Consider the following 13,446-nt stretch of genomic DNA (forward strand, 5'->3'; position numbering starts at 1 on the left):
TGCCTGACCCCACGTTGCCGGCTTGGCTAAGGATACGCCGCTGTCAATCACGGCGGGAGCTACCCACTACTGACAGCCTATCCTAGGGTAAGAGTAACACTCTCGGCCCACGGATTGCGTCGTGGGAATCAGCGACTAACGTAACTACTAGCACCGTCACGGGTCCTTGCGGAGCTATCCGCTACCTTTCATGACAACCCTCTCTCTCCTCAGTCGGTATTCCACACGGTGGACCCCCTAGGACGCAACTGAACTGGCGGGCTGACGCTAAGGTTTACACGAAATCCAGCTAATAGTCCAACAAGGTCCCGTCAACCCGACCGTTCCTTCTGTCTGCTCCTGTCCCAACAAGATTCATAAACAACAGTTCCAAGCAAGTATTACATGCGGTGCTTTACTCATAACAGTTTCATGCAAGGGGTACATGCGGTGCTTTACTCATAACAGTTCCATGCAAGGGTTACATGCGGTGCTTTACTCATAACAGTTCCATGCAAGGGTTACATGCGGTGCTTTACTCATAACAGTTCCATGCAAGGGTTACATGCGGTGCTTTACTCATAACAGTTCCATGCAAGGGTTACATGCGGTGCTTTACTCTAAAGGACGCACAGAGGCACTGGCGCGGTAAATGAGATTGCAAGTCCTCCTGCCTTTGGGCCTAGCTCAGGATGAGTTGTTGTCCCTTCTGGGAGTAGTCTTTTGTGCTTACGGTGGCGGTAGTTAGAGAGGGACGTCACAGACTAGGACAAGGGCCTGTTCTTTGTGGCGGGACTCTAGCTCTGGGTCAGGGGTCTTAAACTCTGAGCACGGTACCTGTGGCTGTTGGCACACTCCTTGTGCTCCAGCCGATCCTCTGTCCTTCTCCAGGATTTGCACAGGACAAGTCTGCAGAGGGGAGCCACTTGCTGTCAGGCTCCTGCTTCTTCTCTCTCCCGGCGGCCTTTCTTTCTCTCCTTCACTTTCCCTGCTCTTTCTCTCCTTCTGACTCCGGTCCCCTACAGTCCTGTTCCTGCTTCTTCCCCTCTCTCTCCGCTCTCTCCCTTTTCCTCTTTGTCGCCACACTCGGCTCCGCCCCTCTCCCTTGCCACGCTTCCCCTCCTCCTCGGTCTCGCCGCGCGAGAGTTCGCCCTACTTGACGTTGGGCGCAGGCGTCATGGCTCTCGGCAGTGCGGCCGTTGCCATGACGCCCGAGACGCTACTTCGCCCTGCGCTGCAGCCACTTCAGCCGCCCGACAGCCCGTGTCCCTGCGCTGTCCTCCGGAGAGGGGTAAGCAGGGATGCACCCTTACACGTACGTTGTAGGTGTATATTATCTGTAATTGCATTTAGGATGTTAGTGTGTCTGCTTGTATTACGTAGTGACAATATATGTCTGCATTGTGTCAGTATAATTTGTGATTTGTTCGGTTGTATTTTTTATGCACCTTTTAAATTATTCTAGCTCTGTTTTTAATACCATCTTTTAACCATGGCTGGATTTAAAGCTCATTTACTCCTGCTGCCTTTATACGGACAAAGCAATTTTTGGCCATGGGACCGGTGTTATGGCCAAAGTCGCCGCGTAGCCAAAGCCTAGTACTATAATATATATCTATTTATATGAGAGATGATAGATAGATAGATAGATAGATAGATAGATAGATAGATAGATAGATAGATAGATAGATAGATAGATAGATAGATAGATAGATGGATAGATAGATAGATAGATAGATAATTATATCTTTATATAGATAAAATTATATATTAATTATATATAAATTATATATCTAAAGCGATATACACAAAGATCGCTATGGAACCAGCTGTGGAAAATTTGCTCTCCAAAAGCCAGTTTGTGCACCATTCCCTGTAAGCTCTGCCTTGCGCCCAACGTGTGTGAAATGCACACATATTTGGTATCGTTTGCCAAATATGTATTCAGGTGTGTTTGGCCAGTGGAATGCACCAGATGGCAAAAAAGGTCACCTGAATTCACATATTTGCAAAAAAAAGCCTGTTTTAATTTTTTACATCAAAGTCAACGAATTGTCAGGAAAAAAAACAGAGGGCTAAAATCTTTTATATGTCACTAAACTAATACATTGGGGGTCTAATTTCCTCAAAAGAGTAATTTTATCGGGGTGTTCACAGTGTTTTGGAATATCACAACGTCTGTAATGGTCGTATGGTGTCAGCTGTGGAAAATTTGCTCTCCAAAAGCCAGTTTGCGCACCATTCATTGTAAGCTCTGCCTTGCGCCCAGCATTAAAGAAATGCGCGCATATTTGGTATCGCTGAAGTTGGCAGCAGTTGCCAAATATATATTCAGGTGTGTATACCCAGTGGCATGCACCAGATATATAAAAAAAATCATCTATAATCACATATTCACATTTTATTTCAATGTATTTTCCTTTTTTACCTTTACATTTTTTAAAAATTGAAATATACTTCATTTTTTTACACAATACGAAAGCCCAACATGTTCTGAGAAAAACAAGACCAAATACATGTAGGTTGGAAGAGTAATAGAACGTTTTACTTTCAAATTGCCACATGGCTAAGGCCTTATTCACACGAACGTGTTTAACGTCCGTGATACGCACGTGAAAATCACGCGCGTCGCACGGACCTATGTAGTCAATGGGGCTGTTCAGACAGTCCGTGATTTTCACGCAGCGTATGTCCGCTGCGTAAAACTCACGACATGTCCTATACTTGGCCGTTTTTCGTGCATCACCCACCCATTGAAGTCAATGGGTGCGTGAAAATCGCGCATGGCACACGGAAGCACTTCCGTGTGTCGCACGTGATTCGCGCAACAGTAGAAAAAGAAATGAAGGAAAAAATAAAAGCACCTCCTTCATTTCTTTTTCTAAACATCAAAACCGCATGTCATAAGGATGGCATATGCGTGAAAATCACGCAGCCACGCAGCAAACACTGATGACACACGGAACTGCAACGCTCAAAAAACGCAGTGTTTTTTGTGTGTGCGCAAAACGCACACGTTCATGTGAATAAGGCCTAAAACTTGAAAAAGGGCCTGATCAGGAGGATGGGGGGGGGGGGTAAACCCTCTAGTCAGGAAGTGGTTAATGTGACTGTTAGGGGGTTATATATATTTTTGTAAATATTGTTTTCTGTCTGTCATAGAGATCAAAATGCAACAAATTTTTTAAGTACCATGCTCCTTTTAATACATTTGGCGCAGATCTCGCCAACTATCCCCTCCACTTTGACTGGTGTAAAATACGCCCTTATTAGTAAACGTGGGTCATTGACTTTATTATTCTTTATTACATGTAACCTGGATAATGTTGGGGCTTGCCAACAAGATGGTGCCCTGTAGCTCAGTACACATTGTGACATCATAAGATGACATCAGTATAATTCTACCATTCCATCCTGTGGTCATGTGCTGCCATGTATCTGAATAAACATTATGACATCACAAGCTTCCATTATAATAATACTATCATGTATAACCGGAGCTCACTGCTCAGATCAGAAGATGAAGACAAAGACCAAGGGCAGAATACAGGTACCTCAATCATCATCATCTTCTGAAGTCATGGGGTGGGATTTATTAAGACTGGCATTTCATACGCCAAGTTTGATCTGAACTATGTCGATATGAAATGCGCCAAATTTATTAAGAGGAAAAACGTAGACACCATAATGGAACCCAATGGACCCCCATTACAAGTCATGCCAGGTGCCATTGCAAATGTGAGCAGAGCCTTATTTATCACTTGCCTCCATTTCATTACTTGTAGCACGACACAGTAGTATAGAAGATATATGTATAATATAGTAGGGAGCATTGCTGCCCTATAGTGCCCCACCAAGGGCTTTAAAAGGATTTATTTCATATTAACAATATACAGATATTTATTCAATTAGTAAATTAATTCCCTTATTGAATAACGAACGGGCTGTATGTTATTAATATGTAATAATACCAGTCATATATGATAGAATCTGTATGATCAGCACATAAATAAATTATATAATATATTATAAAGTGTGTATGATAAATTGTGCAAACCCATAGCAACCAATATGAATCCAGCACGGTTTTAGATTGCTATGGGAAACACACACTTTTTTCCGGCACTCATTTATAGGGAGATTCCCCAGAAGTAGTGCAATGGAAAAAAGTGGACATGTTACCTACAGAAACCAATCAGGATGCTGCTTTCAAATTCCAAGAGGCTGCGAGAAAATAAGAGCTAATTAGTTGCCATGGCACCCAAACACTTTTCTCTTGCACTTCCCATGACCTATGTAGAGATGCTCCTGTTACAGCAGTAAATATGTATATTTTATTATCATCATCACCATTATCATTATCAATAACTCCTTCCCGACCGCAGGTCCCAGTCTACTACTACGTCTATTGGCGTCGCTGTAGATGAGGCTATTGAGCGCTCGTGTGACCGCTCATCCTCTAAGCCGGAGCTGTAACTTACAGCTCCTGATCTCAGAGGAGCCTCCTGAACACAGCTGGGATTGGAAAACATTCGGATCCCAGCTGTTTAACCCTTTGATCGCCTTTGTTCGTGACCGCGGCATGATCAAACCGCATTCCCCCCCTCCTTGATCGCATCACCTTGATTTCGGTGATGCCATCAAACACCGGGGAATCCCTCTGCAGTCAGCCCTGGGGACCAACAAAGGACCCCACAGCTGTCTGTTCCGTTTGCCTGCTGTTCGGGCACACATGTGCTGCCCGATCAGCAACCTATGTCATAGTGACACAGCGTAATGTATTAGCATACAGGAGTATGCTAATACATAATAAGTAAAAAATAAAGTTATAAATAATATTATCCCTTTATGGGATTTTAAAAAAAAAGTTAAAAAAATATAAATATATAAAAAAAGTCCCAAAAAGGGGTCATTATTTTGCATAAAATATATTTTATTGCCCCCACATTCCATAAAAACAAAAAAACTACACATATTAGGTATCTACACGACCGTAATAACCTGACAAATTAATTTAACAGGTTTAGCGTGAAACGTGATAAAAAATAAACAAGAAAAACCATCCCGAGAATCCCTTTTTCCTATATTCACACCCGCCGAGAATCGCTATTTCCTATATTCACACCGTAGAAAAATATATTTTTTACCCCCAAACTGCGTGGATAAAAAATACTATTTCTCTCCCATAAAACAAGGCCTCATACAGCCACGTCAATGAAAAAATAAAAAAAACAAAAAAACATAAAAAAGTTATGGCTGCTGAAAGGCAGAGAGGCAAAAACAGAAAAATTTATCTGTTCACTGCCAATATTGGCCTTGAGGACAGAACAATTTTTTTATTTTTCCCTCTTTGTATCCCGACGCTCATAACTCTTTTTTTTTTTGTACGACGTAGTTGTATGAGACTCTGTTTTTTGCGGGACGAGTTGTACTTTATGTAGGTAACATTTTTTGGTACAAATACATTATCGTTTAATTTATATAAATTTTTATTTTGGCGAAAATGCAGAAAGAAAGCAGTTCCGCAGCAGTTTTAATATTTATTTTTTTTACACCATACACCGATCATCATAAATAATGTTATACATTTGTTGTACAGGTTGTACTGGCATAGATCTATATGCTAGTACATTAGCCTGTGTACTGATTGTACACAGGCAGTTGTTAGGACATACCTCAGTATGCCCTAACAACAGGAAATATGTTCAGACAGCCCTGGGGTCCTTCAATAGACCCTGGGCTGTCTGGCCATACAAGTTGTGGGCTTTGATCGTGTCACAGTTATCTTCTATGAAGCGATCAAAGTGCAGTCCCCTCTCCTTGAACGTCGCGATCCGAGAATGCTCGTCTTAATGCGCCAAGTACTTGCCGCTCAGGACGAGCATTCTCGTCCTGTGTCGGCAACCAGTTAAGGTCTATTAAGGCCCAGTCATTAAGGGGTTAATATGGTTGTTGTTATTATTATTATTATTATAACATACTGGGCTTAATGCGGGCAATAAGGGGGTGGAGTTTTCCACAGCAACCAGAGCATTCATGTCCTACACTGCACTGAAAATATGAAACATGTAATCTGATTGGTTGCTACAGGCAACACAACCATTTTGTTTCTAATGGGCCCTAGTGTGACATTACGATGCATCTGGGGGTGATTTTTCATGGTTTGTCTTGTTTACAGGTCGGCTCCGATCATCATATTTGGATATTTGCAGAAGATTCAAACAAGAATATGTTAAGCTGAGCTTCCCTGAAAGTCCATTATACGTAGCCACCGGCGCAGAAGGAGGAGCCCACACTTTGTTTCCTTTATCAACATTAGGTAGAATAACACTTTAACACCCCACATACAAATATATTAAAACTGACAGACTACCCCATTAATACAGATCCCAAACCAAATTAACCCTAACTACGGACCCCCCATACCAGACTATCCTCTTAAAATAGACCGCAAAGAACAGTCCTCCTAAATAAAGACCCCCAAACCAGACACCCCTAAATGAAGACCCAAAACAAGACCATCCTCCTAATACAAACTGCAGACAAGACTACCCATAAATATAGAGCCCAGAACATACTACTCCTAATTACAGACCCCGGGTCAGACTATCCCTCTAATACAAACTTTAGACAAGACTAACCCTAGACCCTAGACCAGACTACTTCTTAATACAGACCTCAGACGAGACTACCCTTAATTACAGAACCGACTACTCTCAGATAAACAGACCGCAGACCAGACTCTCCCTAAACAAAGGCCAATGACTATACTCCCCTTAAATAAAGACCCCAAATCAGACTCCTCCAATTTCCGATGCTCTGGCCCATTCATAGTTTAAAGCCCATAACATCACTGTCCATATATGAACAGTGACATCAGAACCATCCTTGAACCTCTTGACATCACTGTTCATATATGGAGCAGCTTCTGTGTCAACGCCCGTGGTTAATCAGTCTGCATCTGCTCCTAGGTCTGATAGAGTGACTCGATCTGCTACCACTCAGGCTGGTAGGCTGAGGAGTGGGAGAACCTATCACAGCCTGGCCAGACTGAGCTAGCTCCCACCCTCGATCTATTTATACCTTCATTTCCTGCTCTTCCTTTGCCTGTGATTCTGTCTTGTTTCCTGGCTTTGCTGTTCCTGCTAGTACTATTGACCTCTGCTTCAAATTGACCCTGGCTTTACTGACTACGCTCCTGCTCTGCGTTTGGTACCTTGTACACTCCTAGTTTGACTCGGCTCATTCACTACTCTTGTTGCTCACGGTGTTGCCAAGGGCAACTGCCCCTTTCCCTTAGCTTCTGTGTACCCTTGTCTGTTTGTCAGTCGTGCACTTATTGAGCGTAGGGACCGTCGCCCAGTTGTACGCCATCGCCTAGGACGGGCCGTGCAAGTAGGCAGGGACTGAGTGGCGGGTAGATTAGGGCTCACATGTCTGTCTCCCTACCCCGACATTACATAATCACAGGCCCGTATACCTTTTCTACCCTGGTTCCTACACAACTATGGACCCGCTTGAGACCTTGGCTCAGCAAATGCAGGGTCTCTCCCTACAGGTCCAAGCCTTGACTCAGAGGTGCAACCAGCCTGATGCTAACCAGATAGTGCCCTCCACCTCAACTCTTGAACCCCACCTCAAGTTGCCTGACCGGTTCTCAGGGCACCGGAAGACATTTTTCTCCTTTCGGGAGAGTTGTAGGCTCTATTTCCGATTAAGACCCCACTCCTCAGGTTCTGAGAGCCAGCGAGTGGGTATAATTATGTCCCCGCTCCAGGACGGCCCCCAAGAATGGGCCTTCTCCTTGGCTCCTGACGCCCCTGAACTTTCCTCTGTTGACCTTTTTTTTCTGCTCTCGGGCTCATCTATGACGAGACTGACAAGACTGACTTTGCCGAGAGTCAGCTGGTGACCTTACGTCAGGGTAAGAGACCCGTTGAGGAGTACTGTTCTGACTTTAGGAAGTGGTGCGTAGCTTCTCGGTGGAATGACGCTTCCTTGAGGTGCCAGTTTAGATTGGGTCTGTCGAACGCCCTGAAAGACCTATTAGTTGGCTATCCCTCTTCTGACTCTCTAGATCAGGTTATGGCTTTAGCGGTACGTCTTGACCAACGTCTCAGGGAACGACGACTTGAACGTTTTTGTGCCTTCTCCTCTGGCTCCCCCATGATGGCTCCCGAGGTTTCGTTGCTTCGTTCTTCCACGGAATCTCGGATGAACCAATGCAACTCGGGGCCTCCGTGTCTCCCCAACAATGTAGAGAGCTCCGCAGGAAGAATGGTCTCTGCTTCTACTGTGGGGATGACAAGCATCAAGTGAACAACTGTCCTAGGCGTAAGAATAAGCAGCCGGAAAACTTCCGCGCCTAAGTGACGATCGGGGAGGTCGCTTCGGCGTACAGGTATTTCCCGTAAATATGAAACCTAATAAGATCTTGCTTCCCTTTCAGGTCACTTTTGAGGGTAGGTCTGCCACCGGCAGTGCCTTCGTGGTTTCAGGGTCTTCTGCTAATCTTATGTCTGTGGAATTTGCTATGTTTCTAGCTATGCCATTGATTGATTTGCCTAAACATGTCCCGGTAGTGGGTATCAACTCCACTCCACTTGCTAATGGTTATTTTACGCAGCATACCCCTGTTTTTTAACTCATTGTTGGCTCCATTCATTTGGAGCAGTGCTCTGTACTGGTGATGCAGGGATTATCGTCCGATTTGGTTTTAGGCCTTCCCTGGTTGCAGATGCATAATTCCACGTTTAACTGGAATACTGGGGATTTTACCAAATGGGGTAATGAATGCATGACGTCCTGTTTTTCTGTTAATTTTATTTCTCTCTCTGAGGAGGTGAAAACTCTACCTGAGTTTATTCAGGAGTTCGCTGATGTTTTTTCTAAAAAGGCCTCCGAACTGTTACCTCCTCATAGAGAATATGATTGCGCAATCGATTTGGTACCAGGAGCTAAGCTCCCTAAGGGTAGGATTTTTAATCTCTCTTGTCCCGAACGTGAGGCCTTGAGAGAATATATCCAGGAAAGCCTGGCCAAGGGTTACATTCGCCCCTCTACTTCTCCGATAGGTGCTGGTTTCTTCTTCGTAGGGAAGAAGGATGGTAGTCTTAGGCCGTGCATCGATTACCGAAACTTCAATAAGGTCACTGTAAGGAACCAGTATCCCCTTCCTTTGATTCCTGATCTCTTCAATCAGGTTCAGGGGGCCCAATGGTTCGCTAAGTTTGATCTTCGGGGGGGCTTATAACCTTATCCGAATCAGAGAAGGGGATGAGTGGAAGACTGCGTTTAACATGCCCGAAGGTCATTTCGAATACCTCGTCATGCCCTTTGGGTTGTGTAATGCTCCCGCGGTCTTCCAGAATTTCATAAATGAGATTTTAAGAGTCTACCTGGGGGTATTTCTTGTAGTGTACTTTGATGACATACTTGTGTTTTCCAAGGACTGGTCCTCCCACATTGAGCATGTCAGGAAGGTGCTCCAGGCCCTTCGGGAAAACAAACTCTGCTAAATCCGAAAAATGTGTGTTTGGGGTGCAGGAGATACCATTTTTGGGTCAAATCCTCACTCCTAATGAATTCCGCATAGACCCTGCCAAGGTTCAGGCTGTGGCTGAATGGGTCCAACCTGCTTCCTGGGGTTTGCTAATTATTACAGGAGATTTATTGCTAACTTCTCTGTCATCGCTAAGCCTCTTACGGATCTTACTCTCAAAGGTGCTGATCTCCTCCACTGGCCTCCGGAGGCGCTCCAGGCATTTGAGATCCTTAAGAAGTGATTTATATCTGCCCCAGTGCTGATTCAGCCTAACGAAGTGGAGTAATTCATCGTGGAGGTTGACGCCTCCGAGGTGGGAGTGGGTGCTGTCTTGTCCCAGGGTACCAGGTCCCTCACCCATCTCCGTCCATGTGCCTAGTTCTCCAGGAAGTTCTCGCCCACTGAGAGTAACTATGACGTGGGCAACCGCAAACTCTTAGCCATTAAATGGGCATTTGAAGAGTGGCGCCACTTCTTGGAGGGGGCTAGGCACCAGGTAACGGTCCTTACCGACCACAAGAATCTGGTCTTCCTAGAATCTGCCCGGAGGCTAAACCCGAGACAAGCTCGATGGGCGTTGTTTTTTACTAGATTCAACTTTGTGGTCACCTATAGGGCTGGGTCTAGAAATATTACAGCTGATGCACTGTCGAGTAGCTTCATGGCCAGCCCTCCTTCGGAGGAAGATCCTGCTTGTGTTTTGCCCCCAGGTATAATCATATCCTCTGTTGATTCTGACTAAGTCTCCGAAATTGTGGCTGATCAAGGTTCAGCTCCCGGGAACCTTCCTGAGAACAAGCTGTTTGTTCCCCTGCAATTCCGGCTAAGGGTACTCAGGGAAAATAATGACTCTGCACTATCTGGCCATCCAGGCATCCTGGGTACCAAGCACCTCATTGCTAGAAACTATTGGTGGCCTGGGTTGCCTAAAGACGTTAAGGCCTACGTCGCCGCTTGTGAAATTTGTTCTAGGTCCAAGACTCCCAGGTCTTTGCCCATTCCCCAGAGACCTTGGACCCATATCTCCATGGATTTTATCATCGATCTGCCTCCATCTCAAGGCAAGTCGGTGGTGTGGGTTGTAGTAGACCACTTCAGTAAGATGTGCCACTTTGTGCCCCTCAAGAAACTACCCAATGCCAAGACGTTAGCTACCTTGTTTGTCAAACACATCCTGTGTCTCCATGGGGGTTCCTGTCAATATTGTTTCTGACAGAGGGGTACAATTTGTTTCATTGTTTTGGAGAGCTTTCTGTAAAAAGTTGGAGATTGATCTGTCCTTCTACTCAACCTTCCATCCTGAAACTAATGGCCAAACTGAGAGGACTAATCAGTCTCTAGAACAATATTTAAGGTGTTTTATCTCCGACTGTCAATATGATTGGGTCTCCTTCATTCCCCTCGCCAAATTTTCCCTTAATAACTGGGTCAGTAACTCGTCAGGGGTCTCCCCCTTTTTCTGTAATTTTGGGTTTAATCAACGGTTCTCCTCCGTTTCACCTGGTGGTTCCAACAATCCCAAGGTAGATGTCGTTCATCGGGAACTGTGCACAGTCTGGGCCCAGGTTCAGAAGAACCTAGAGGCGTCCCAGAGCATACAAAAGACTCAGGCAGATAGAAGAAGACGTTCTGCTAACCCCTTGTTTGTGGTAGGGGATCTGGTGTGGCTGTCTTCAAAAAATTTGCGTCTTAAAGTTCCGTCCAAAATGTTTTCATTTTCTCCCCGGTATATAGGGCCCCGTACAAGTCATTGAGGTCCTTAACCCTGTCTCCTTCCGGCTGGAGTTACCCACTTCTTTTCAAATACACGACGTGTTTCATGCCTCCCTCCTGAAACGCTGCTCCACACTTCATACACTTCTCTTTACTACGCCCACTTGGTCAAGAGTAAAAAACGCCCACTTGGGCATTAAAAACAAATTAGCATAACACTTAAAATGCTCATAACTTTGTCAAAAATAAGCGTGTTTTTTTAAAATAAAAACACATTACTTATCTACATTAAAGCGCCTATTAGATTAGGTAGAAGATAGGGCAGTTAGAAACTGATGACAGAGCCTATTTTTTTTTTTTAAATCAGTTCTTTTTAATTGAAGTTTCAAGATTAAACAATACAAAACATAACATACAAACCCTTTCCCTAACCCTCCCCCAGGCACCATCTGATATTACAGAAATAAAAGACATATGTGGTGAGACATATTCCAAACATCGAATAAACAATTCACCTGATAGCAAGTACAATACAGATGTAAAACAGACATAGGACTCTCTTAATCCCCCACCTCTCATCCCTTCCAGTATAGAAATTTAATCGACATCCAATACAGAAGGCTTCACCCAGAAAAAGTCCAAGGGCACAGTTTATGATACAGATTCCGATACACATAACCATGATCCCCATATGGAATAAAAAATGTTAAGCGCTTTACACTTTACGTACACAGCTTTTTCCTACACAATCATTTTATTCACTTTAGCAATGAATTCACTCCTAGTCGGCGGGGCGCCTTGTATCCAGTGTAATGCAATAAGTTTTCTAGCTATGTATAGCTGTCTTGCAATAGCAAGCCGCTCCTGGACAGAAGTCTGAATATGCGTAACACACCCCAAAATGCACTCCATAGGAGTCCCCTGAAGCGTAAGCCCATAAGCATCCTGATTCAGCTTCAGCACGTCTGACCAATATGAAGTTAAATGTGGACATGACCACAACATATGCAGATGATCCGCCCCATCTTCCGAGCATCTGGGACAAGTAGAGTCACCCCGTACACCAATGTTGAAAATAAATTTAGGAGTCTTATATACTCTATGGATAATGTATTATAGAGAGAGGTGCCCAGCCTCACTAAGAGAAATATTCGGAACTGCTTCCATGATATCTGACCATTGTTCTTCAGAGATGGGACCCATATCCCGCTCCCATTTTCGAGAAGCAATCAAGGGGTACTTATCCAAAAATTTACTAAGCAACAGCTGATAAATGTTCGAGATAACCCCCGAAGTACCACTCCCAGTATGTAAGACAGCCAGCACCCCATCTGTATGTACATTCAAATCTACAACCTTCTTTTGGGCATCATATTCATGTCTTATCTGTAGATATTGGTAAAAGGAATTTCGAGGCAACCCGAATTCCTCCTGAAGCTGTTGATAAGTTTTAAATATATCATCCTGGAACAAACTGTGATACACGGGATATGCCCCTCGATTGCCAAACCTCAAATCCTTCAAGAGAGAAGAACTCCTGAAGTGCCCTATTGCCCCATGTAGGCGCAAAAGCTGTGCATACCCCTATATCTCTAATGGACCGGACCTTATCCCAAACTTTACGCATTAGCGCATATGTGGGCATATTCCTACCCGACAGCAGAGAATGACCCGCTTCCAAAACTGTCAATAAAGCGGATGAACCAAAGTGTAACTGCAAAATCGCACTATTAGATCCACTCGGTATAATTTCCCCCCACCCCTTAAAATGCTGGTATTGGAAAGCAAAGAAGTATAACCAAGGATTGGGTAGGGCCAGGCCGCCGTCATGCTTTGCACATTGTAGAATTTCCAATTTAAGTCTGGGGTGATCCTTACGCCATATTAGATCTCTAAAAAGTGCATTAACATAATAAAAGTCGCGTAAAGGAATCCATACAGGGGAGTTATGCAAAATGTACAATAATTGTGGCATTAGGATCATCTTGATAAGATTAACCCTACCTGCAACCGACAAATATAACTTACACCAAGCCGATATTTTCATTTTGAATCAGACCAAGAGGGGTTGCAGATTAAGGGCAATATAATCAGAAGGAGAAGCCGAAACCACTATCCACAAATATTTAAAGTGTTCAACACACCCCACAGACACATCATGAACCCTATTTATTTTAAAACCAGACAATGCACCAAAATTCTCAATTAGG

At 44.2% G+C, this 13,446-nt stretch overlaps 1 long non-coding RNA gene across 1 annotated transcript; it reads left to right on the plus strand.

Moving 5' to 3' along the window:
* The first annotated feature begins 3,459 nt into the window (after positions 1-3,459).
* Positions 3,460-12,199, plus strand: LOC142748186 (uncharacterized). The gene is made up of 3 exons (XR_012882172.1): positions 3,460-3,529; positions 6,158-6,298; positions 11,825-12,199. It is a non-coding gene; the product is annotated as an uncharacterized LOC142748186 (long non-coding RNA).
* The last annotated feature ends 1,247 nt before the right edge of the window (positions 12,200-13,446 follow it).

Source organism: Rhinoderma darwinii, chromosome 3, assembly GCF_050947455.1.
Source record: "Rhinoderma darwinii isolate aRhiDar2 chromosome 3, aRhiDar2.hap1, whole genome shotgun sequence".
In the NCBI taxonomy this organism is placed as follows: Eukaryota; Metazoa; Chordata; class Amphibia; order Anura; family Rhinodermatidae; genus Rhinoderma; species Rhinoderma darwinii.